Source organism: Pinus tabuliformis, chromosome 2_2 (genome assembly GCF_031772625.1).
Source record: "Pinus tabuliformis cultivar Carrire ecotype Pingquan chromosome 2_2, CPIR1, whole genome shotgun sequence".
Lineage (NCBI taxonomy): Eukaryota > Viridiplantae > Streptophyta > Pinopsida > Pinales > Pinaceae > Pinus > Pinus tabuliformis.
This window is the reverse complement of record NC_142300.1, coordinates 479161128-479187455: the sequence shown is the minus strand read 5'-3', so window position 1 is coordinate 479187455 and position 26328 is coordinate 479161128. Positions and strand designations below refer to the sequence as shown.

The 26328-nt window shown below is 38.5% G+C and overlaps 2 pseudogenes; both read right to left on the bottom strand.

Annotated features, from left to right (window-relative positions):
• Positions 1-25938, bottom strand: LOC149193417 (pyrophosphate-energized vacuolar membrane proton pump 1-like; annotated as a pseudogene).
• LOC149193418 (uncharacterized) lies at positions 24491-25249 on the bottom strand (annotated as a pseudogene).
• Positions 25939-26328: the final 390 nt, after the last annotated feature.

Genomic DNA, 26328 nt, shown 5'->3' with positions numbered 1-26328 from the left:
TTACATAACACTTTTCATTGTCATTGTAGAGAACCAATAAGGAAGCATTGCCAAAACAATTAAACCAATGAACACTTTTGGTGTCAAGACATCCACACTTTGAATTGCAACATAATTGGAAAAAGCTCCAAACAGTGCAAGTGATGTCAATGCAGTTGAACCAATATCAAATTCCTAAAAATTTTGACATTGGCTTTCAATTTCATATCCTTCATACATAATAATATTTGGCAAAATATATGAAAATCATACATTCGCACTAGCAATCAAGTAAGAAGAAATACATCAATTGCATCTTGCTAATGGCAGCGGTAGTGTTTCCAGATTCATCAAGGGCGTTTGTCCTTTCATGGATCTTGTGAATCATGTCATCCATATCAACAATTCCACCAACATTGTCACTGATGGGTCCATATGCATCAATGTCCAATCCAGTTGCAATTTTGTTGAGCATACCCAAAGCAGCTATTGCAATACTATACATGCCAACCAAACTAAAAATTACAAAAATTATTACTGCAATAGAAAATATGGGAATAATAATATCTTTGTATCCCAAATCTAACCCAAATATAACATTGGTTGTTGTTGCAGTCCTACATGAATCAACAACATCTTGTACAGGGTTGCAATGCAAATATGATATAGAACATCAGCAATTTCTATGAAAAAATGACAAAGAAAAGATGGAATTATGCATTGAGCTAAATTCTTACCTGTAACCCTTACTTGTTTAATATTGAGTGACAAAACCAATAAAAAGGCCAACCCACAAACCAATAGTAACACTATAGAGAAGCTCACTGCATTCATAATAGAAACAATTATTAAATAAAGAGAACAAGAAATATAACCTTTTAGCTATACCAATAACAAGTTATAATAACCAACGCCTAGGATTACATACCAGTCCTTTACAACCTTCTGGGCACCAAAATTGAAGATAATGAAGGATGAAGGCAACGCAACTAGACTTACAACAACAATGCCAATAGTCATCACTACTATGGATATAATAAGTTGTTTTTCCAATGTAGGATCAAATTCCTTCACAACCTTGATCTCAAATATGTTAGTTGCAAACAAATTTTTGATTAAGCAAGCAATGATACCCATTGAACTAATGAGAAAGGGCTCGCACATGGTAGTAAAATCATGAGAGTTTCCAAATGATGATATGGATGCAAAAACCAAAGCTGCACAAGAAGATTCAACATAGGACCCAAATATATCTAATCCCATGCTAGTGATATGTAATAGCGCTAGTTAAAAATTCATGTAAAAATATATATAAGACCATGGTCATGGGAAATTTATTCCAAGCTGAATGGTGGGAAAAACATCCTAGTGGGCGTTAATTTTGGTTATTATGGCTAAAGGAAGTTGGAAAATGCAATGGCAAAGGCTTTGGAAAGGAAAATGGCATTTTTGGCACATTGATTTACGAAAATAATGGAAATTAGGAGAAAAGGAAGGTGAAAAGTCACAGGTTGCATGTGAGGAGTAAAATGAAGGAAAATAATGGAAAATGAAGAAAATAGAGGCCTTATTAATAAAAGGGCTTTTGAGGATCAGTTGGAAAGATTTTTTCTCAAGCTTGGTCAGTGAATCTTTTGACAAGTTTTGGGGAGCTCTCTCTCTATTCTCTCTCTCTCATGCTCTTGGACACTTAGAGTTTTTTTGGAGCACTCTTGGAGAGTGTGGCATACTTGGATGCTTGGAGCAAGAAGGCAAAGGAAGGGCATGAAAGTGCAAGAGGACATCAGGATCAGTAGATACAACTAGATTTCTTTGCAGGTATCGAATTGCATGTATGGTTTCCTTGCTAGTTTTGGCATGCATGGCACATGCATGTGGTTTCTTGGTTATGATATGTCATTGTCATGGAGGATTTTCTGGATTGACAGTGGATTTGCCTAGCATTTCTATTTCCTAGATAGCCATGGTGTTGTGGGTTTTACTTTTGTTTTATGGTTGGTTCTCATGTTCCTTATGGTTGTGGGTTGAGTTATTAGTTCTTGGAGCCTTGGTCAGACAAATGTTTTGGAAGCCTTGTAACGGCTTGGGTTGAGTTACTAGTCCTGGAGCCTTAGTTGGGTAAATGCTCTAAAAGCCCTGTAATAGCTTTGGTTTATTTATTGGTCCTAGAGCTTTGGTTGGACAAATGCTCTGAAGCCCTTGGTGGGTTAAGTAACTAGTCGTGGAGCCTTAGTTGGAAAAACACTCTAGATCCTGGTAACAGCTGTGGGTTGAGTTACTAGTATTGGAGCCCTATTTGGACAAATGCTCTGGAGCCCGGCAACAGTCGTGGGTTGAGTTACTAGTCCTGGAATACGGGTTGGAACAAACTCTCTAGAGCCCTAGACAACTTGTGTAGAGACCGATCTGGTGATTATTAGTGATGTCTGACCATGAGGTGGAATCACTAGTTGAGGATTGAGGTGGTTTGGCCTTTGGAAGATTTGGATGGTTTTGATTGATGTTTTTTATGAGATCCCAAATTCATACTTGGAAAATGGCACGCATGTGACTGGCTAAAGAGATATTTGGCTCAGCCATGTCTATGGTCGGGTGGTTTGTGGAAGTCCCAAACCTAGTTGGCCTTTGCATCATTAATGTGAGTTTATTTATACTTTTTAATTTATGACTATTATACTAGTTTATATGTGAATTATATGGTTTTTTTTCCTTATTATTTGTGTTGTTATTATGCTGGTTATGAACATGTATTATGACAATGGCTATGTTTAGCTCATATCATGTTTTTACTTGTAAATGAGTGAACAATGTATCTATGGTATAATAGATGAAATTGCAGCTAATGTGTTAAGGCATCAATGCTTCTTAGTGATTCTCATATAAGTATGAGACCCCTATGCTCAGTTATGTTGTTAAGACCTGTGGCTTTCATGTTTGACGAAATTCTTGTCATGGCTAGTAGGGATCCAATCTAGTCCTTGTTGATGCTTTTTCAAATGTATCTTGATTCTTTGTTCTGCTGTCAAATTTCATTTTGGAAGGTGTCATTGAGTTCTCGGTAGTGGCTTAGGCTCTAGGAGTGAAAAAGTGGCACAAATCTTGAAGCCGCAAGCACAACACTGGGGAAAAAGTCTGTGGACACTCTCTTGCCCTTGTTGTGGGAGCAGTTGGAGTCTCCTAAATGCACCTTAGTCCATATCAAGGGAGTGTCCAGGGGTTTGATGCACTAAAACTTCAGTTGGTCTCTAGGGATGGTTACCTGAGTGGTTGGGATGGCTCCTGGGAGTTTTGTTGCTTATGTGGAAGGTTTGTGTGATGTGTTTTTTTGGTTCTATTGGGTGTGTGTTATATTATTTCGACAACTAGCCCCCCTATTCGTTGCATCGGGTGCAACAGGGGGGTCACAGGGGGGCAACATCCCCCCCTATTGAGGGGTTTGAGGGTGGTGGTAACCCCCCTCTACAGGGTCCAACGCAGCGCCCCCGAGGAATTTTTTTTGGACCCTATATTAGGTTGGAAAACCTACCCATGGTTTGGGCATGATGGTTTTTTGCCCATGGTATTTTGTAGATCCAGTCAACGGAACTGCAGTTATGTTCTAATCCAGGGTTAATGTTGAAATGTGGCAACAAGAATATTCCAATTTTAATTTGTCCTTGAATTAAAATTGAGAATTAAAATTTGAATTTAGTCTCACTAGCTGCTTGGAAAATAATTAATTAATTCACCTTAAGTTAATTAGTTGGAGAAATTCAAGCTAGAAGTCCTTGTAAAGTCATGCAATAGTTATCCCTTAAATTAAGGAGATTATCCCTTAATTAAGGAGATAAGGATGATTTGTATTTGAGTTGTAATTAGTTAGTTCAGTTAACTGAGGTAAGTCCAGTTTAAATTAGTTCCAAACAGTTTGAGGAACTAATTGTGAGTCCAGTCAGTTAATGCATGCATGCATGCAACTAGTGTACTCCAGATAACTAAAGATTCTCTCATAAATAACTCATGCATGTCTATTCAGACAAAGACCCAGTTGAGATTAAAGACAGGGACAGTGTACTATCAGTTGCAAGAATTTTCCTATAATAAAATCTCTTGCATGCAGAAGGAATTCATTCATTGAGATTTGCGTAGTTTTACAGTGTGTTGGAGTAGTGTGTGAGATCAGTGTCACACAAGGTTACAGCTGGATCACCCAAGGAAAACTGCGCAAGGAAATAGGAGGCTTGGAGGGAAGAGGAGAAGGCATATGAGTAGTCTATTCTGTCTATGAGCAGCAGTGAGGGATTTTACTGAGAGCTGGATAGCTGTGAGAGCTAAAGTTGTATGTAATCCTGAGATATTTCCACTTGTATGATAATACAGATAGCGAGGTTTTTAGCTGAGGCTTTCCCCAGAGTATTCCTCTATGTTTCATGTTTATTGATTCTTCTTCTTTGTTATATGTGTTCTGCTTGATCTTGCTCAAATCTATTAAGCTTCCGCAAGTTTTATTGTAGAAGTAGATGAAGTATTTTGCTTTAGTTATATTGCATAATCAGGTTAATCTATAGTGAGAATTTCTACATGGTATCGGAGCAAAGGTGATCGAAGTTGTGAACAAGTATATTGAAAAGGGAAATTCGAAGGTTGAAGTTCTTGGTTGCATGTGCAAAATCAAATTCTTATCATACTTCAAAGTTCACCAATGGTGTTTAATGGCTTCAGACTCGAGTATGCACTGGATGGCAGCTCGAATTACATAGCATGGAAATATGTCATGGAAACGGTATTAGAAGACAATGGTTTGAAGGATTTCATTAATCAAGAAATCCCCAAGCTAGCTGCAGATAATGCACAAGAATGGGTTGAATGTAAGAAGTGTGTGGCGAAGGCGAGATGGATTCTTCTGGAGGGAGTTCGAAACCATATTGTCTCAAGTCTCCATGGGAAGGAGACTCTGTTCCCAATGTGGAAGACATTGAAGGACCTCTATCAGAACAGTAGTGACAAGATGAAACTGGCGCTCAAGGATAAGCTTTGGAAAATCAAGATGGAGAAGGGTGATACTATTTCTACATATCTGAACAAGCTCATCACCTGCAGAGATGAGCTTGGTAGTGTGGGAATAACTACAATCAATGATGATATGGTGAGTCTTGCTCTCCTCGGTCTTCCAAAGAGCTGGAATAGCTACCAGGACTTTGTGAATGGAAGAGAGAAACTGCCAGATTTGGAATGACTGTGGTCAGTCTCATGCAGGAGGAGATCATTAGAAGCACTCGAGATGGTTCTTCATCAAAGAATGATGATGAAGAAAATCTGGCCTTAGTAAGTAAGGGAAGGAAAGGGAAAGGGAAGACTTCCCATTCCAAATCTAATTATTTTCATGGAGGGAAGAAGATTGACAAATATAAAGTGAGATGCTTTAATTGTCATGAGATGGTCCATTATGCAACTAATTGCCCATTGAGGAAATCCAAGAAGGGATCCTCGAAAGGATCAAAAGGTGAGGCATTAGCCTCTCAGTTCGAATTGGATTTTACACTCATCGCATGCATAGTTTTATCGATGGTGGGTTGTGTTTGGTATCTTGACAGTGAAGCCTCATTCCACATGACCGACGATAAAATTTTATTCAGTACCTTGGAGGAGAAAGACCTCAAGATGTGCATAGAGATGGGTGACGATGGAAAGTACAGTGTTTCAGGAGTGGGCACGGTTGCTTTTCAGAGGGAGCATGGATCTCCTCTCACCTTGACAGATGTGAAGTATGTGCCTGGACTGAAGAAGAACTTGGTATCAGTCGTGATGTTGGAGGAAAAAGGCTACGATGTTTTCTTCAGTAAAGGAAAGGTGTTCCTGAGACACATAGCCATGAGTCAGACCAAGAGGATTGGGATTCGAGTGAAGAATCTCTATAAACTAGAGGTAGATGATTATGCTGCATTGAGTTCGAAAGCAGAATTGGTGCAAAGCCAAGACATTGGCGAGTTATGGCATAGGTGGTTGGGCCACTTGCATCATGGGGCCTTGAAGATAATGCAGCAGATCTCTACCGAACTTCCAAAAGGTAAACTTGAGCAGGTGGACACATGCAAATGTTGTACCTTGGGAAAGTACACGAAGTCTTCCTTTCATGATCGAGACAGTTCAGCTGAAGCAATCTTAGAGTGAGTTCATACTGATTTGTGTGGACCATTCTCGACAGCATCCACCGCGAAGCAAAGGTATTATGTGATTTTCATTGATGATTTTTCTCGTAAATGTTGGATTTATTTCATGCAGAAGAAGGACCAAACCTTCTCAAAGTTTTGTGAGTTCAGAAAGAGTCAGGGGAAAAAGACCAAGGCCTTGAGAAGTGACAATGATGGAGAGTATGTCTCTCAAGAGTTTAAGGACTTCTGTGTAGCGAAAGGAATTAAATGGGAGTTAACGGCACCTCATAACCCACATCAGAATGGGGTGGCTGAGAGGAAGAACAAAATGATTGTGGGGGCAGCTTGGGCGATGTTGCATGACCAAGGCCTACCACTTCATTTGTAGGCTGAGGCATGCAACACAACGGTCTATTTGTAGAATAGAAGCCCACATCACATACTTGGGATGAAAACACCAGAGGAATCTTTCTCTGGTAAAAGACCAAATGGAGGTCACTTCAACATCTTTGTCTCATCGGTAGATTTCCATGTGACAAAGGATGCACGAAAGAATCTTCAGCTGACAGCTGAGTTGGGAATACTTGTGGGGTACACTGATACACCTCACAACTATCTGGTGTACTTGCCTACTAGTCGGAGGACAATGGTTCGCAGAGATCTCAAGTTTGATAAGCAGAAGGCCATGCGAGTTTCCCTTGAGAGGGAGCTCCAACTACAGGTTGTGGAGGAACTTTTGGTTCCTAAGGAGGAGGAGCCTTAGACTGATGTGGAGTAGCCACATGCAGAGGTTCCAGGAGTGGAGACATCCACTCAAGTAGAGTCTTCAAGAGATGGATAGAACCGCACAAGAGAAGCTGACAGATTGTTGTCGTATGCAAGAGAGAATGTGGGAGAACCATCTTCTCAGGGCAAACAGAGGAGGTCACCTGATAGGTACACTGGATACATGGCCATTGTTGGGGAATGTATTGAGACTAAGCCATCTTCCTTGGAGGAAGCAGTGCAGAAGCCGATTTGGGTTGATGCTATGGTGGAGGAGTATGACTCCATAGTTCGTAAAAGTGTTTGGGATGTGGTTCCAAGACCCGAGAACAAGTTAGTTGTGAGTTCTTGTTGACTTTACAAGGTAAAGCAAGCTACTGATGGTAGTGTGGAGAAACATAAGGAAAGATTGGTTGCCCATCTCACAGGTCGAGAGGATCGACTATGATGAGACTTTTGCTCCTGTAGCAAGGTACTCATCTATCAGATTCATGTTGGCACTATCAGCACAGATGGGTTGGAAGATCCATCAGATGGATGTGAAGACTGCATTCCTCAATGGCAAGATTGAGGAAGAGGTGTACATAGAGCAGTCGGAAGGTTTTGAGACCTTTGATCGTGAGTCTAATGTGTGCCAACTTAAGAGAGCTTTGTACAGGCTAAAGCAAGCACCTCGTGCTTGGTACACCAGGATCGACAACTACTTCACCGAGTTGGGCTTCACAAAGAGTGAAGCAGATGTGAACCTGTACCACATCATGGTAAAAGGTAAGCAGTTGATCATTGTACTTTATGTTGATGATCTCATATTGACAGGTGATGATCAGTTGATCATGTCTTGCAAGGAGGACCTTGCAAGAGAATTCAAGATGAAAGACATGGGTCTTATGCACTACTTCCTTGGCATGGAAGTGTGGCAGAAGGATGGGGAGTTGTTTGTGTCTCAAGGCAAGTATGCCAATGAGATACTCAGGAGATTCCACATGGAGAAGTGCAAGCCCATGCAGACTCCTGTTAGCCCCCTAATTTGCTCTCTTTTTTCCATTTTCGCCCTCCTAAATCATAACCATTTGCCGTTGTTTTACCTCTTTTATACACCCTCTTCTTGCACCAGTCCAAGAACGGTGACATATTTCGTATAAACTTTATTTTTCATACTTTTAATTTAACTTAACATTAATTAATCATTTATTACATTATTTCTTACTTTTAATCAAGTCTCTTTGTAACTTATCGATATCTCCAATGTTTATTTGGTAGTTAGAGTACTTACTGTGATCGTTGATCCTAGTGTGGGATCGGATCTCGTACCATTGCCAGCACAGCAAATCCTTGCAGCAGATCCGAACCTCCTTTATCACTGCCTCATTTTGAGTAGCTTCAACCACAACAGCAAGATCGATCCAAAGGTAATCAAGATCAAATCTGTGAAGGACGAAAGATGGAGATTGGCTACGGCCAGTTTTGCTAACTGTCTAATTTTGAAGGCCGAAAAGCTAAATTCTACGTTTGGTTATGTAATCGGTTGAATGATCTATTTTGGCCTTTGGCCAAAGATCTATATAATGTAGAATGTAAATAGGACTAAGAAAAAGTTTTTGATAGTAGAAGAGAATAGAGACACAGCTAGAGAGGCGGTAACAGGGTGTTGTATTTTGTTATTGCCTGAATCTAGGCTGGACGATGTATTAATGTATGTACTTGCCTCAGTGAATTAATAAAAGGGAGCTCCGCCTCATGTTTCACAAATTGCATTTCTGTATTTGAGCTGATGAATTGATTAAGGTACTGAGCAGCGTTTTTATTTAAAGGGGAAACACGCTGGTTGGCTAGGGCCCAGCCAACCCAGCACGTTTACCCCATTTCCCATTTTCCTGTAATTTGTGTTTACATTGTCAAGTGTGATTTAATTTTAAGCACATGCATTCCTGTCTGAGTGAAAGCGGATCTGTTGTGTGAAGTAGATAAATTCCCTTTCCTGCACTTGATTTCAGATTGGTTTTCCTCCACCTGGTCCAAGTAGGAGAAATAACCCTGCACTAGTGCACGTTGGTGTGATATCTCCTTTTCTGCAATTTTGTTTGATTGGTTTTCCTCGCCTGGTCCAAGCAAGAGAAATGAACCTGCACCAGTGCACAGTGGTGTGATGCAGCAAGCCTTCTTAGTCTACTTCCTACAATCCTCTTTCTTTCATTAGATGCTTATGACAGGGTAAATGTATATTGATTGTTTATTTATTCCTGTACTCTGTCAAGATCAGAAACATTCACTTTTTATGTGTGCAATTTGATTTAATAGTATAATAGCACTTGCAATAATTAAGCACTCATTTTAAGAATTAAATGCTAAGTGCAGGAAGCTCTGATCTGGTGCAAGAACTAGTTTCTTGCCATAGGATCTGAGTGCTTTGAACCTGGAAAAGTTTGAGCCCTTGCATTAAGTAAAAAGCCTTTAGTAAAGACACCATTTATACATAAATCTTTGTTCCTGCACTAGTGCAAGCAGACTGCGATAGTATGTGACAAATTAGTGCAAGAAGGAAATCTCTAAAGGAGCAGGTTTAAGGGCCCATCTGATGAGACTATTAAGTGTCTCTGCTAAAGAAAAACACACACTCAGTAGTTAAACATTAATTAGCTAGAGTGATTGCCCTTCATCTTTAATTCCCTCTTGCAAATGCATTCATCCTTGTTCCAGTCTTAGATTATTTTGATGGTTCAAGTTGCCTTTTTCTCTTTTTAATTTGATTCTACAATCTTTCCTTTAAAGAAAGTAGGGATTTATATTAGGAAGATTCATACCATCTCTGGCATTGAATGTGCTTCATCTCTAAGTTTACGGATCCCCCGGGTTGACAAATTAAGTGTTGAGGAGTTTGCTTAAGTGTAATTCCTACACCCAACATTTTGGCGCCGTTGCCGGGGAGGCGATTTGATTTGGTAAGAATTTTCTGATTATACAATAGAGGTAATTTTTCCTTTATTTTTGTAGTATTGTTTGGAAAAGCTTCTTTGAAGGAATTTTACTGGTGTTAATTGATTTCTGACAGCTTTTTTTATTAGAAGTTGTTTGTTATTTTTCTTTCTTTTTTGAAATGAATGCCTAGAAAAGGTAAGGGTTCGAAGCCCACTAAGGGCCGAAAGAATTCTGAAAACAATTCTCATATTGGGTCTCCTTCTATAAGCAGGAAGCCCAATCCAATTCAAACCCATCACGCAGGAATAGTCCACCTGGATTCTGGTGACAACAGCTCAGGTGTGGTTCAACCTGTTGAGAGCAGTTCAAGTAAAAGGGAAACAATGGCAGACCATGAAGATCATGTGGAAGGGACTGGTGAAAACCAGGTAAGTGGAGAACAATCCACTTTTGTGTTTCCAATTGTGGATCCTGATATTGTGGTGCAAATGAAGAATATTCCACCATCAGCTCTCCCTCATTTCCATGGTAAAGTTCATGAAGATCCTAACTCTTTTCTATTCGAGTTTGATATTCTGTGTAGAAGTTATGATTATTCAACTGACGCTCAGAAGTTAAGATTATTTCCTGTTACTCTCAAGGACTCAGCTCTACGCTGGTTTATGGGGTTAGGAGGAAACACTATAACCTCTTGGGATCAGATGAAGAGAGTGTTTTTGTCTAAATATCAAGAATATTGCAAAACTTGGGACATGCAGGATGAGATTTTTACAATCATACAGGATGATGATGAAACTCTTGAAGATTACCTAGAAAGATTTCTGTATATTTTACAAAGGTCGAAACTTAAGCTTGATCCCAGTACTATTAGAACCTTGTTCTTAAGAGGACTTACTGATAATGCTAGAAATAATTTAAATCTGTTAGGACAAGGTGATATTTCTCAGCAAACTTTTGAACAAATTTGTGAATTATGCAGGAAATTTTCAAGAAATCAGTATAGATCCGGTAGAGGAACTCGAAATAGAAATAGAAAAAATGAATCTACTGATGCTATGATTATTGGACTAGAAAATAAAATGGAAAACATGAAAATTGATATAATGAATACTATTACCAAACAGTTGGACTCTTTAAAATTTCAACAAAAACTCATGAAGGAACAAGAGTCATTATGTATTTTTTTTCCTAAATGTAGAGACAAGCATCCTCCTAAAGAGTGTCCTCTTAATTTGAAAGAAACTAATAAGTGTGTTATTTGTGCAAAAGACCATGTCACATAAAAATGTCCCTCTATACCAGGACTTAAAGTTGTATTTACAGGGGGACAACCTGAAGTTGAATACTTGTATGCTATGGGAGCAAGAAGGAATTGGCCTCAGGTAGGTGCAGGTATGGCTCCTGAATTTTCTCCACACTATTTTGGTTATAATTCACATGCATATCCTTATCCTAACACTAATTAGAAGTGGTAATATGGGAATCAATATCAGCATGGGCAACCTTCTCAACCATGGCAACAAGGTTGGAGAGGGCCAACTCATTCTCCATATTCGTACCAGCCACCTATGTAGTCATATCCATCTACGCATACACCTTATTCAATGCCTCAACTTCCGAGTCAGTCTACTCCACCATTTCCTTTACCTCTACCTTTTTGACCTCCTCAGTTGCCTGCTCAACCTATGCCCAATGCTAACAATAATAAAGCAGTGAAAATGATCTATGTAACAAACCCACCTTTACCATTCAAGTACCAATCTATTCCAGTTGGGGTTCATGATATTCAATTAAGATCGGGAAGGACTGTAACATCAGAAAATAAGAAGCAACCTATAGTGATTGTTGAAGAGAAAGGAGAAGAGGAAACTATTAACCATTCTCCGAAAGTTGGTAATGTCCTTGTCTCTAATGTTCTTATAGACCTAGGGGTAGCCATTAATGTCATGACTAAGCAAACCATGGATCAACTTCAGTTATCTCATCTTCGCCCTACTCCCACTGTGCTTGAATTAGCAAATAGATCTAAAATTAAGCCAGAAGGAGTATTGGATGATGTGATCATCTCATTAGATTCTTGGGAATATCCTACTGATTTCATTGTGCTTCAGCCAAAGAACCTAGTAGGAGGACATCCCTTGATCTTGGGTCAACCATGGCTTGCTACAGCCGATGCATATATTGGATGTCGTTCTGGTGATATGTATATTTCGTATGGAGATTCTAGGAAGAAAGTTACCTTATACCCCCCTACCAGATCCATTCAGGACCTTCGAGATACTTTATGGTTGGATCAAAGCAGTGATGAGGAGACTCAGCCCATTTCCCTTATCCATCATTATACTGGGTCTTCACAAGAAGATGAGATTCAAGATTTCCTAAATAATCTAGACACTATGCCTAATTTTGAGCCATTGAGCCAGATTTTCAGCCTAGATTTTCAAGATAATCATGATTCTCATTCTTCTATACTGCTGCATTTGACCACTCCCTTGAGTACTCCTGAGCCTAATACTACTCTTGTTGAGATTAGCCCTAGTAAATCCTTGCATATTAGTTCAGATTTGGACTCATCTCAGCAGGAGAAGCTTGTGAATTTGTTGCAAAACCATCTTAGTGCCTTTGCTTGGGGCTATGAAGATATGAAGGGTATTCCTCTTGAAACTTGTACACATCATATCTATATTCAGGAAGGAACCTGACCTGTCTGACAACCCCAAAGGCGAATGAATCCAGCTCTAAGAGATATTGTGAAGGAAGAAGTACAGAAACTCTTGGATACCAATTTTATCTATCCTATTTCCGACAGTTAGTGGGTCTCTCCATTAGTGCTATTACCTAAGAAAGATGGAAGATGGCATACTTGTATTGATTATCTAGAATTAAACAAAGGCACTCTCAAAAATTATTTCCCTCTCCCTTTCATTGACCAAGTGCTTGATACCCTTGCAGGAAAGAAATATTTTTCCTTTTTGGATGGCTTCAGTGGCTATAACCAAATACAAACTGCACCCGAAGATCAGGATAAAAACTACTTTTACATGTCCATGGGGTACATTTGCTTATAAAGTGCTTCCCTTTAGTTTATGTAATGCCCCAGCTACCTTTCAAAGGGTAGTCCTGGCCATTTTTGCTGATCTGGAATTTGTAGAAATTTATATGGATGACTTTTCTGTGTTTGGTGATTCTTTTCAGGAAGCTCTCAAAAATCTGGAGAAAGTACTTCTTCGTTGTCAGGAAGCCCATCTCACCTTGAGTGACAAGAAATGTAGATTAATGTGCAAAGAAGGAGTGGCACTTGGCCATTTGATTTCTGGTAAAGGTATCCAGGTTGATCCAGCAAAGATTGAAATCATTCTGCATCTTCCTTCACCCAAAACTCAAAGGGAAGTAAGAGGTTTTTTAGGACACGTTGGTTACAATAGAAGATTCATTAAATATTTTTCTAAGATAGCTGCCCCTCTTTTCCGACTTCTAGCTAAGGATAGTGAATTTTCTTGGACCACAGCTTGCCAATAGTATTTTGAAACATTGAAGGAAAAGTTAGTACATGCACCAGTTTTGAGAGTCCTAACTGATCCCTGCCTTTTCACATTTCCTCCGATGCTTCAGAATTGGCTATTGGCGCAGCGTTAGGACAAGAGGAAAACAAGCAATCCTATGCTATTTATTATATTAGTAAGGATTTGTCTTCTGCTGAATTAAATTATATAGTTACAAAGAAAGAGTTTTTAGCAGTAATTTTTGCAATTAATAAGTTCAGGCACTATGTTACAAGATATGTAGTATTTGTACATACTGATCATTTCGCGATTAAATATTTGATGAACAAACGATTGACTAGCGGTAGAGTGACTAGGTGGTTAATATTGTTGCAAGAATTTAATATTACTATTGTTGATAAACCAGGAAAATCTAATGTTGTAGCAGATTTTATTTCTAGATTAGATAATCCCGGTGAAGCAACTCCTGTTAATGATGATTTTCTGGATGAACATCTTTTTGCTATGTCAACAGATTCTCCGTGGTTTGCTGACATTTCTAATTACTTGGTTACTAGGAAAACACCACCCCACTTGTCCACTCGTGAAAAGCGGAATATTATTCAGAAAAGTGTTGCATACTCCTGGATTCAAGGAGATCTCTTTTACACTGGTCCAGACCTAATTATCTGTAGGTGTGTAAGAGAGGAGGAAGTGTTTGACATATTGAAATCTACTCATGATAAACCTTGTGGAGGCCACTTCACTAATAAGCGAACTGCATATAAAGTATTGCATGCTGGTTACTTTTGGCCTTCCTTGTTTAAGGATGCCAAATAGTATGTCAGGTGATGTGATAGTTGTCAACAAATGGGCCAGCCTAATCAAACCAATGAAATGCCTTTATGCCCCCAAGTTATGATTGAGCCATTTGAAAAATGGGCTATTGATTTTATAGGGCCAATAAATCCAACGTCATTAAGTAAAAAGTATATTTTGGTTTGTACAAATTTTATTACAAAATGGGTAGAAGCTAAATTTGTTTCCTTTGCTACAGAAAAAGTTGTTGTTGATTTTCTTTTTATTGAAATCTTTACTAGATTTTGTGTGCCTAGAGAAATTGTTTTTGACAATGGTCCGCAGTTTATTTCTAATCTGGTACAGGGTGTGATGGAGCAATACAAGATCTGGCACAGGAAATCCACGCCGTATCACCCGCAAGCAAATGGCCAGGTGGAATCCACAAACAAAGTGATCGAGTCCATTCTTACAAAGACAGTAAATATGCATTGGAAAGACTGGGCTGAAAGATTACCAGAAGTTTTGTGGGCATATAGAACCACTTGGAGAAATAGCACAAGACATACACCATATGAGCTAGTATATGGCAAACAGGTTCTGTTACCAATTGAATTCTAGATCAAAACTTTCAAAACTACAGTTCAGTTAGGACTAGATCTCTCTGAGGCACAACAACAACGTCTTCTCCAATTAAATGAGTTAGATGAATTTCGTAGGGATGTTGTTTAGCAGAACATACTAATTCAGCAGCAACGCAAAAGGTGGCATGACAAGTCTATTCAGAAAAAGCAATTCCAACTAGGTGATTGGGTGCTCCTTTATGATTCTAGATTTAAAATTTTTAAAGGGAAATTCCATACACATTGGATGGGACCTTATGAAGTGATCCGAGTATTTGAGAATGGAGCAGTAGAAGTTAAAACTATTGATGGACAAAATTCAATATTCTTGGTAAATGGACACAGATTAAAGAAGTATTTTCAGCCACTTGCCAGGAAAGATTTTACACAACAAGTCCAATAGCAATTCGGGATGGTAGTGGTGAATGGTAATACCAACCTTTTGAAAACATGAATTCTTCTTCTTCTTAAAAAAATAATAATAATAATAATACAATTTTTTTTTTAAAGTAAAGAAAAAACATTTTCCTGTAATTATGAAAATTAGTTCGCTGACATGATTGTAGAAGGATCAACTTGAAAACCAGCTTGCTGGCAGGAAGATCAAAAATTTCTAATAAAAAGAGAATGTTGCTTGATCTTTAGATATGCTAGTGACCACCAAGTAAAAGCAGGTTCAGCAGAACCAACCTTTATACAATTGGGGTAATTAGCATGGATATTTTTATTCAAGTAACGCTTAATTTTCGCTGCAGTTATTTTTCTTGCACCAGTGTAGGCAGACCTTCCAGAAAATTTTCTGCGTTTGTTCATATCCCACTTTCATAATATTCCCTCAGTTTTCTTCTTCAATCCTAGAATGATTAACCTTCCCATATTCTTCTGAATTTACCCTCTTCGTTTTGTGAAAATCCCACTTTACACTTGAATTTTTTTCCTATCCCACTTTTATTTATCCCCTCTTGTGGTACTATTCTTGGAATCCCTATAATAGTTCCCATTCTAAAATTTCCCTTTTCCCACTTCTTTGTTCCCTCATGAATTCATTGCAGGATCTCGCGCACAAAGAGCAAAAGGATATGCTCTGAAGCATTAAGAAAGGGCAAAGCAAATTTCCAGTATAAGTCGAGGAAGCCATGTTAGAAGTCCAGGCTATATTTTACTTAAATTCCATGTTCTTTTTTTTCAGATACTATGCTTGCACTAGTGCAAGCATGTCGTCCTATATAATAATGCAAGCAGAATGGTAGCAGCAGAATAGCATAGTTTAAGCGGTGCAAGAAGACCGGTGCAATCATGCACCCTATCAGAAACATAGTACAATTTGTTCTTTTCATAGCATACATCATAAGAAAGTGGTCATCATGAAAGTTTATAAGAAGTCCTTTCACTTAGTCGATGAGTACTTGTGCTATCATATTAACTAGGAGAAAATTATTTAAAGTACAAGGTGTTTTTAAGTTAAGAATCATGATCATTTTGTAATGAATACTAAGTTCTTTTTTTGAATTATGAAGGAGTGCGGAAGTGTTTAACCGTTGCTTGGATATAATTGCCCCTTTCCGCCATAATCCTAGATGTCCTTCACTCATACTGATTACCTCACCTAGCCGTTAAAACGTCGCTGCAAGTACCAATCCGGCATGATTTCAAAGATGCTACGCATCCATGGCTATTTTAGTGGAATGAATGGGTGATAAGATGGAAGGGATGGTGGACAGTTGGATCCCTATCTATAAGAGCCAATTTTCCCAGTGCTGCATGTAAATTCTTTATTGTTCATAATCGTTAAGCAGTGATGCCGCCTGTTCGAAGCAAACCTTTATCTCTCAATAGGTTAGAACAGACTGTTGAGTATCACAATAGTCTTGCACTATTGTGAGACTCGGGTTTTCTTCAATTCTTGAAAAAGTTTGACGGGCACAATAGTGAAGTAGCCTTACAGTTTGCCAAAAGTTTCAAAAATGGCAGAGTAAAAATTGGGCCTCTAAAATTTGAGGTTACGGAAGAGTTTATAGCAGTAGCGACAGGCTTGGAAAATACTGGTGAGCAGTGGTTTAAAAATCAGAAACTAGAAAGGAAGCGATGACAGCGTTTCGTTGTCAACAAGAAGATGAAGGTAGATTGGAAGGAAGGAGTTCTGCACAGTGCCCTATTGGGACAGTGGTAAGACCTCCTTTTCATCCTACAAAAATTCGTAACCTATGAGCGAAGGTACTCCCGCACTTTTATGTACCATTTTAGGATGTTGCAGCATTTCGAAGCCGCCCAGCACATCTGGTGGAGGATGAATTTCCCCTATTTTTTGCTTAAGAGCTTGGAAAAAATGGCCAAGGGTGTGCGGGACGGACGGGCAGACCAGGCCGACAAGAAGTTATATCACCACGACTTGATAAAGATTTTGGTCTAGAAACAATTAGAAGTTAAAGGCATGACCTGGGAGGCGCTGTTAAAACAACTACATAAAAAGACAGCTACTGGAAAGGAGACAAAGGACCTTGCCAACACAAGCAAGGGTCCGAGTAAGAATGTAAAGGGGAGTCCTTCTTGCACCAGTGCAAAAAGGAAACGACTTGAAAAATCAAAAGAAGAAAGGGCCCCATCTCCAAATAAGAAGATAGCTAGTGCACCTATTGAAGAGACTCCTTCTACGCCACCAGTACATGCATAGACCCCTGAAGAAGACAACCTATCAGTCCTTGCGGACGCAACAAAATTTGTAGATGTCGAAGATGACACTCTGTTAGCCAATTTCATTAAAAGGCCCCGAAAAAAGAATGAAGAATCTGGTCTAGGCAAAGAACCACAGTCCCCACAGGACATTGAATCCCCTTCTGCACCAGTGTAAGAAGAAAAACTAGAAGAAGAAGAATTTCCTAATGTAACCATGAGGGATACTGAGGTCCCTGAGGAAGAAACAGCCCCTGTCAAGACAGAAGAAGAAATAGATTTGGAAACTCCTGCTGCTCAGATAGTTGAACTAGAGCTTCAAGTGCGGAACTTAGAATAGCTCATAGCTAAAGCACAGGAGGATAAAGAACAGAGTAAAGAAGAATTAACTGCGGATATCGAGAAAAAGAAAGGAGAAGTTAGAGTTTGGAAGTACCAAGTTGTGCAATGTTTCAATAGAATTAAAAAGGTGACAAAGAAACTAAAGAACATCAGAAAGAAGAAGTTTGAAACATTGCAGGCTGATGTTAGTATGTCAGAGCAAGATTGAGCTGGAATGCTCAAAGTTTTGAAGGTTTTTTTGCAAAGGTAAAGAGTTGTGTGAGGACACACAACAACTTAGGGATGGGAGGATGTTAGCCCCCTAATTTGCTTTCTTTTTTCCATTTCCCCCTCCTAAATCATAACCATTTACCGTTGTTTTACCTCTTTTATACACCCTCACCTTGCACCAGTGCAAGCATGGTGACATATTTCGTATAAACTTTATTTTCATACTTTTAATTTAACTTAGCATTAATTAATCATTTATTACATGATTTCTTACTTTTAATCACTCTTTGTAACTTATCAATATCTCCAATGTTTATTTGGCAGTTAGAGTACTTACCGTGACCGATGATCCTAGTGCGGGATCGGATCTTGCACCGTTGCCAGCACAACAAATCCTTGAAGCAGATCCAAACCTCCTTGATCACCACCTCGTTTTGAGAAGCTTCAACCACAAAATCAAGATCGATCCAAAGGCAGCCGAGATTGAATTTGTGAAGGACGAAAACTGGAGATTGGCTACAGCCAGTTTTTCTAACTATCTAATTTTGAAGGCCGAAAAGCTAAATTCTACATTTGGTTATGTAATCGGTTGAATGATCTATTTTGGCCTTTGGCCAAAGATCTATATAATGTATAATGTAAATAGGACTAAGAAGAATTTTTTGATAGTAGAAGAGAACAGAGACACAGCCAGAGAGGCAGTAACAAGGTGTTGTATCTTGTTATCGCCCAAATCTGGGATGGACAATGTATTAATGTATGTACTTGCCTCAGTGAATTAATAAAAGAGATCTCAACCTCATGTTTCACAAATTGTGTTTCTGTATTTGAGCTGATGAATTGATTAAGGTTCTAGGCAGCATTTGTATTTAAAGGGGAAACGCGTTGGTTGGCTAGGGCCCAGCCAACCCAGCATGTTTACCCCATTTCCCGTTTTCCTGTAATTTGTGTTTACATTGTCAAGTGTGATTTAATTTTAAGCACATACATTCATGTCTGAGTGAAAGCGGATCCGTTGTGTGAAGTAGATAAATTCCCTTTCCTGCACTTGATTTCAGATTGGTTTTCCTCCGCCTGGTCCAAGAAGGAGAAATAACCTTGCACCAGTGCACATTGGTGTGATATTTCCTTTTTTGAAATTCTGTTTGATTGGTTTTCCTCGCCTAGTCCAAGCAGGAGAAATGAACCTGCACCAGTGCACGTTGGTGTGATGCAGCAAGCCTTCTTAGTCTACTTCTTGCAATCTTCTTTCTTTCATTAAATTCTTATGACAAGATAAATGTATATTGATTGTTTCTTTATTCCTGTACTCTGTCAAGGTCAGAAAAATTCACTTTTTATGTGTGCAATTTGATTTAACAGTATAATAGCACTTGCAATAATTAAGCACTCATTTAATAATTAAATGCTAAGTGCAGGAAGCTCTTATCCGATGCAAGAACTAGTTTCTTACCACGAGATCTGAGTGCTTTGAACCTAGAAAAGTTCAATCCCTTGAATTAAGTAAAAAGCCTTTAGTAAAGACACCCTTTATACCTTCTACATAAATCTTTGTTCCTGCACTAGTGCAATCAAACTGCAATAGTACAAGACAGATTAGTGCAAGAAGGACATCTCTAAAGGATCAGGTTTAAGGGCCCATATGATGAGACTGCTAAGTGTCTCTGCTAAAGAAAAACACACACTTAGTAGTTAAACATTAATTAGCTAAAGTGATTGCCCTTTATCTTTAATTCCCTCTTGCAAATGCATTCTTCCTTGTTCCAATCTTAGATTATTTTGATGGTTCAAGTTGCATTTTTCTCTTTTTAATTTGATTCTACAATCTTTCCTTTAAAGAAAGTAGGGATTTATATTAGAAAGATTCATACCATCTCTGGCATTGCCATGCTTCATCTCTAAGTTTACGGATCCCCCGGGTTGACAAATTAAGTGTTGAGGATTTTGCTTAAGTGTAATTCCTGCACCCAACAACTACTCTAGCAGGTAACTGGAGGAAGGAGGATGCTACTTCAGAAGTAGTAGAGGCTATTGTGTATTGGCAGCTTGTGGGTTCACTGATGTATTTAGTGAACACATGACCAAATTTGTGCTATGCGGTGAACCAGCTGAGTCAAGTTGTGGTTCAGCCTACCAAGATGTTTTGGAAAGCAGCTAAGCATCTTTGGAGATACCTCAGAGGCACATCTCAGTATGGATTATGGTACAGATGGGTAAAGGGAATGAAGCTACAGGGCTTCACTGATGCAGATTGGGCAAGGATTCCATCAGATTGGAAGAGCACATCAGGAGGAATTTTCAACCTTGGGTCAGCTGTAGTTTCTTGGTACAGCAAGAAATAAAGGTCAGTTGCATTTAGCTCAGCAAAGGCTGAATACATGGCTGCAAGTTAGGCAGCATGTGAGGCCATCTAGATGCGGAAAATTCTAGGTTGTTTGTTTGATTAGAGGATGGATCCAACTGTGATCTATTGTCATAATCAGAGTTGTATCAAACTCTCTGAGAATCCAGTATTTCATGATAGGTCCAAGCACATCGACATTCGGTATCATCATCTCAGAGACTATGTGGCAAGGAGGATCATGTTGTTGCAGTATATTTCGACCAAGGAGCAAGACACTGACATTTTGACTAAGGCATTGTCAAAGTGTCGATTCGAGTTCCATAGAGACAGGATCGAGGTGGCAGATAATCCCTTTCTTGTTGAGAGGGAGTGTTGAAATGTGGCAACAAGAATATTCCAATTTTAATTTGTCCTTGAATTAAAATTGAGAATTAAAATTCGAATTTAGTCTCACCAGCTGCTTGGAAAATAATTAATTAATTCGTCTTGAGTTAATTAGTTGGAGAAATTCAAGTTAGAAGTCCTTGTGAAGTCATGCAATAGTTATCCCTTAAATTAAGGAGATTGTCCCTTAATTAAGGAGATAAGGATGAGTTGTATTTGAGTTGTAATTAGTTAGCTCAGTTAACTGAGTCAAGTCTAGTTAAATTAGTTCCAAACAGTTTGAGGAACTAATTGTGAGTTCAGTCAGTTAATGCATGCATGCATGCAACTAGTGTACTCCAGATAACTTAAGATTATCTCATAAATAACTCATGCATGTCTATTCAGACAAAGACCCAGTTGAGATTAAAGATAGGGATAGTGTACTATCAGTTGCAAGAATTTTCCTATAAGAAAATATCTTGCATGAAGGAATTCATTCCTCAATATTTGCGCAGTTTTACAGTGTGTTGGAGCAGTGTGTGAGATCAGTGTCACACAAGGTTACAGCTGGATCACCCAAGGAAAACTACGCAAGGAAATAGGAGGCTTGGAGTGTAGAGGAGAAGGCATATGAGCAGTCTATTTTGTCTATGAGCAACAATGAGGGATTGTACTGAGAGATGGATAGCTGTGAGAGATAAAGCTGTTTGTAATCCTGATATATTTCCACTTGTATGATAATACAGATAGTGGGGATTTTAGCTGAGGCTTTCCCCAGAGTATTCTTCTATGTTTCATGTGTATTGATTCTTCTTCTCTGTTATATGTGTTCTGCTTGATCTTGCTCAAATATATTGAGCTTCCACAAGTTTGATTGTAGAAGTAGATTAAGTATTTTGCTTTAGTTATATTGCATAATCAGGTTAATCGACAGTGAGAATTTCTACAGTTAATGGATTGGGGTTTATGGATTCCTTGGCATGTATATATATATATGTGTGTGTGTGTGTGTGTGTATTGTAACATTGAAAGGAATATAATGAAAAATCAATCTGGTAGTCCTAGTTTTTGGATCTAGGGCAAATCTATGTGTATATCTATTTTATGTTTTATGCTCTTGCCATTGTTTATTTTCTATTTTTAGAATTTGTATGCAGGTAATTTATGTATGGGGTTAAAACCTACATTTGATGTCAGAGTTGTTTTGGCTTCAAGGGGACGCCTTTGTTGCTAAGAGGTTTTTCTCAGGCCCGTGGTAGACCATGTTTAGTGGGAGATATGCGGGATCGATTCTAGTAGATTCAGAGGATGGAAAACTCTGGAAATAGGCCATGGTTGATGAAATGGAATCTTTGGACAAAAATGAGGCTTGAGATCTGGTGGAGCTTTCGGCTGGAAGGAAACCCATTGGCAACAAATGGGTGTTTAAGAAAAAGATGAATGCGGAAGGAAAGGTGGAGAAATACAAAGTTCGATTGGTAGGAAAAGGTTATTCCCAGGGGTTGAGAATTGATTTTGGTGATATTTTTTATCCTCTTGCCAAGGTAGCTTCTATTAGATTACTTTTATCTGTTACTTTTGATTTTGATTTTGAGGTATAACAGATGGATGTGAAGATAACATTTCTTCACGGGGATCTGGAAGAAGAGATCTACATGAAGCAACCTGAAGGCTTTGTGGCAAAGGGTAAGAAAGCACTAGTATGCAGGTTTAAAAATTCTATGTATGGATTAAAACAGTCACCAAGGATGTGGTATTAGAAATTTGATACAAATATACGAGGACTTGGCTTAACCAAAAGAAAAGCAAATCACTGTGTGTATTTTAAATTAATTAGTGACAGTGTTATTTATTTAGTCTTGTATGTGGATGATATGTTGTTGATTGGAAATAAAAAAGAAATCATCCAGGAATTGAAGACCAAATTATCCTCCAAATTCGACATGAAAGATATTGGTACTGAAAAATATATTCTGGGCATGGAAATTAAATGAGATCGGGCAAAAAGCAAGGTATGGTTAAATCAGAGGAAGTATGTCAAGATAATATTGTAGAGTTTTATTATGCAGGATAGTAAACCAGTGAAGGTTCCTATCCCTATCGGCGTAAAGTTATCTATTGAACAATGTCCCAAGACAGAAGAAGAGGAAGAGGACATGTCCTATGTTCCATATGAGTATTGAGCAGGTTTATGTCAAAACCATGGAAGGAGAATTGGACAACAATGAAGTGGGTTTTTAGGTATTTGCATGACACTAGTGATTATGGTCTGTGATACCAAGGAAGACCAAGATTGGATAGAGTTTTCGACATCCGTAGATTAGTTGATGCAAATTGGGCTGGAGATCTGGATCATAGAATATCTACAAGTGGGTATGTATTTAACCTATTTGGAGGTGCAAATAGTTGGATGAGAAAGAGACAGTCTGTAATGGAACTTTCAACTACAGAGGCAAAATACACGGCAACCACTCATGCAAGCAAGGAAGCAGTTTGGTTGCACAAATTGTGTTCAAGTATGGGGTTTGTACAGTGAGATATAAGGATAGACTATGATAGCCAAAGTGTAATTTTATTCACAATGAACCCTTCTTATCATTCAAAGACAAAGCACATTGATGTTTAGAACCACTTTGTGAGGGATATGGTTGAGGAAAAAAAGGTGTTGTTGGTAAAGGTGGAAACTTTGAAGAATGTTGCAGATGCATTGATGAAGTCTGTGAGCAATGATAATTTTTCTTGGTGTAGAGAAACAATGTGTGTTGCAAGGTTGGACCAATGACTAAGCTCTCCTATGGCCCCACGTGGAAAGAACACAACAAGTGGGAGAATGTTTGGTGTGTGTTATATTCTTTCCACGACTAGCCCCACAAGTGGGGGGGTCACAGGGGGGTGGTAGCCCCCCAATATGGGATCCAGGGCAGCACGTCGGGGAAATTTTTTTTGGACCCTTTATTAGGTGGGTGGAACTACCGATGGTTTTGTGTGTGGTTTTTGCACATGGTTTTGGGCATGATGGTTTTCTTCCCATGGTATTTTGTAGATCCGGTCAAGGGAACTATGGTTATGTTCCAATTCAAGGTTAATGGATTGGGGTTTATGGATGCTTCAGCATGTATATATATGTATTGTAACATTGAAAGGAATATATTGAAAAATCAATCTAGTAGTCTCGGTTTTGGGATCCAGGGGGAATCTCTGTGTATATATGTTTTATGTTTTATGCTCTCGCCATTGTTTATTTTCTATTTTTAGAATTTGTATGTAGGTAATTTATGTACGGGGTTAAAACCTATAGGTTCCACTTCTTTAACTGACACATAGGGAGTCAAATCATATCATAGTAACTTCTCGTCATATGTTTACCCCAATTGGGTGGTTACTTGGGTAGATGTGGGAGGAGGGTGTTACATGATATCTCTAACATTGTCACCAACATTATCAATAATGACCTGCGATTATTTCAACCATGAAAGGGTAGTTATCTTAATACTAACATCTTAATCATAAGAGTATGAATGCAGTAAGAAACACTCAAAATATGATCTTATAGTCGGGTTGCGTGGATCATATTCAAGAATGTTCCTCTCAACCTAGTCAATAAGATAAACACTTACATTTGTTTCTTGGGTGTAAATACCACCACCTAATCTACCAAACAGAGCCATGAAAGAATCTCTAAGACCATAATCAGTAATCACTTTAAAAATACCCTCCCAGTCATCTCCATAGTACAACTTGAAAAACTTAATGGAAATAAAAACGACCAATAGTTCCATAACGAAAGGTAGTAATGAAAGATTTCCTGACACCCTTCTTGGCTTCTAGTGTTGTTCTTGCAATTTTGTAAGTTGCAATTGTTTTTCAGGCAAAGGACTTGCATCCGATGTTTGAGATGGAAAATAGAACAAGACAAAGATTCAAAATACTTCTATGATAATTTAAATCCAAGATTGAGTGATTAGAAAATAAATCATTTATGGCACCTTGGAACATTTCATTCAAAGAAACAAATAACTTTGCATAACTGTCATAGGCCTTCAAGTCGATCTTTCAACTGATAAGCACACCATCTACATTTACTTCGACGAATATGATGTTGATTTTCTTTTCCCTTGGATCTGCAGCGGGAGATGGAGTACGATGGCAATAGGGGGTTGCGACTACTTTCAGTTGTGAAGCCAAATTATTTCTAAAGCTCTGGATAGGAATTCATCCTACCACTGATGGTACTCTGCAACAGTGAAAAAATCAAATGCACTCATGAAATATGCATTCTACCCAAAATCGCGAAAGAAAAAATAAGAACTTGAGTTGTACAGACCTGGAAGGGGTTCCACTTTGGTTCAGAGTGTGATCAGTATCAATAGGGTTTTGTATCTTCTCATAGGTAGCAATAGGTGTTGGTGGTATCTGGCTCTCGTGAGAAGGTTTGACTCTAGATTGAGTGTTTGAGGTATATATAATAGCCTCCCTAAATCAATTGTTTGTTTTATCATCTGGAATCCCACTAGGTGTTATAGGATTGGAATAACATTAGAAATTTTTCTTGTTTTTCTGCTACCAATTGATTTTCCAAGTGTTTTCAGGGCCATACTATTATTGAAGATCCCAAGGAAACATGAAATTCCTTGGTTGTGACTAGTTCAAAAAATTTGACCCCGACCCTGGTAATCCAAACCTAGAATCTTACATTAAATTCAATCCCATACTATCAGAGAAACCTCGTTTTTCCCCTCTTGCAATATCCTTTGATGTCACATGAAAATCCCCGTAATTATAATCTTGTACAACCTACAAAAAATCATGACTTTTCAACAACCCCATCTAAAACTTTTGAGCCTCCCCACTTTGGATGAATCAAGAATCATACGCTCCCAGGTCAAAGGGAAACAAATATCCTTTAGATAAGAAAGCATCTCAACTGGAGAAACATAAATCTTCACCTGGTCACCTTCTTCCAATGGATTCAAGCCTTTATTCATAAAACAAAGCTATTATATCTAGAAATCTCTTGGATATTAACGTAAAATTCGTTGCAATAAAAGTGACAACATTCGATCAAGCTCCTTCCTTAAGCACAATTTCTATATAAAAAACTATTTATCAAATTCAAACATCTCCAAATTCTTTACACCAAAAAGACATTGTATCTAACCATTGACAATACACTTGTTACGTTGTGAGATGGTGAATGTTTCAATCATTATTTTGATAGAGGGGTATATTTCTTATCTGACATCGAATTGCATATGACTATAAATTGCATCCATCCCAAAGAAGGTTGTGAAGATGACGGAAAGAGAAAGCATTTACATCATGAAACTCAACAGAATCAAATTATTTAAATCCTATCGAACTACTCTCTCAAATAATCCCAAACTTAGAAAATTCTTTCCCATACTATTGAAGCTTAAAATTCCAAGTGAGTTTGAAACTCTACTCATGACTTTTTCTTTACATGAGCACAAAAGTATCTCATCGGTGATCTCTAGCAATGGAAAAGTTCATCATAACGTTATCAGAGAGGTTTATAGAATTCCATAAGCAAAATTTGGTTGTGGGGCGGGGGTGGGGGGGTTGGGGGAGTGTAGTCATTTTGGAAACCAAGAAGGTGGAACCCCGCTATTAACCTATGCTCGCCACCTATGAAAAGGTTGTTTGGTCAAAAAAACTTATCGTGGACCACCCCCCACTTGTTC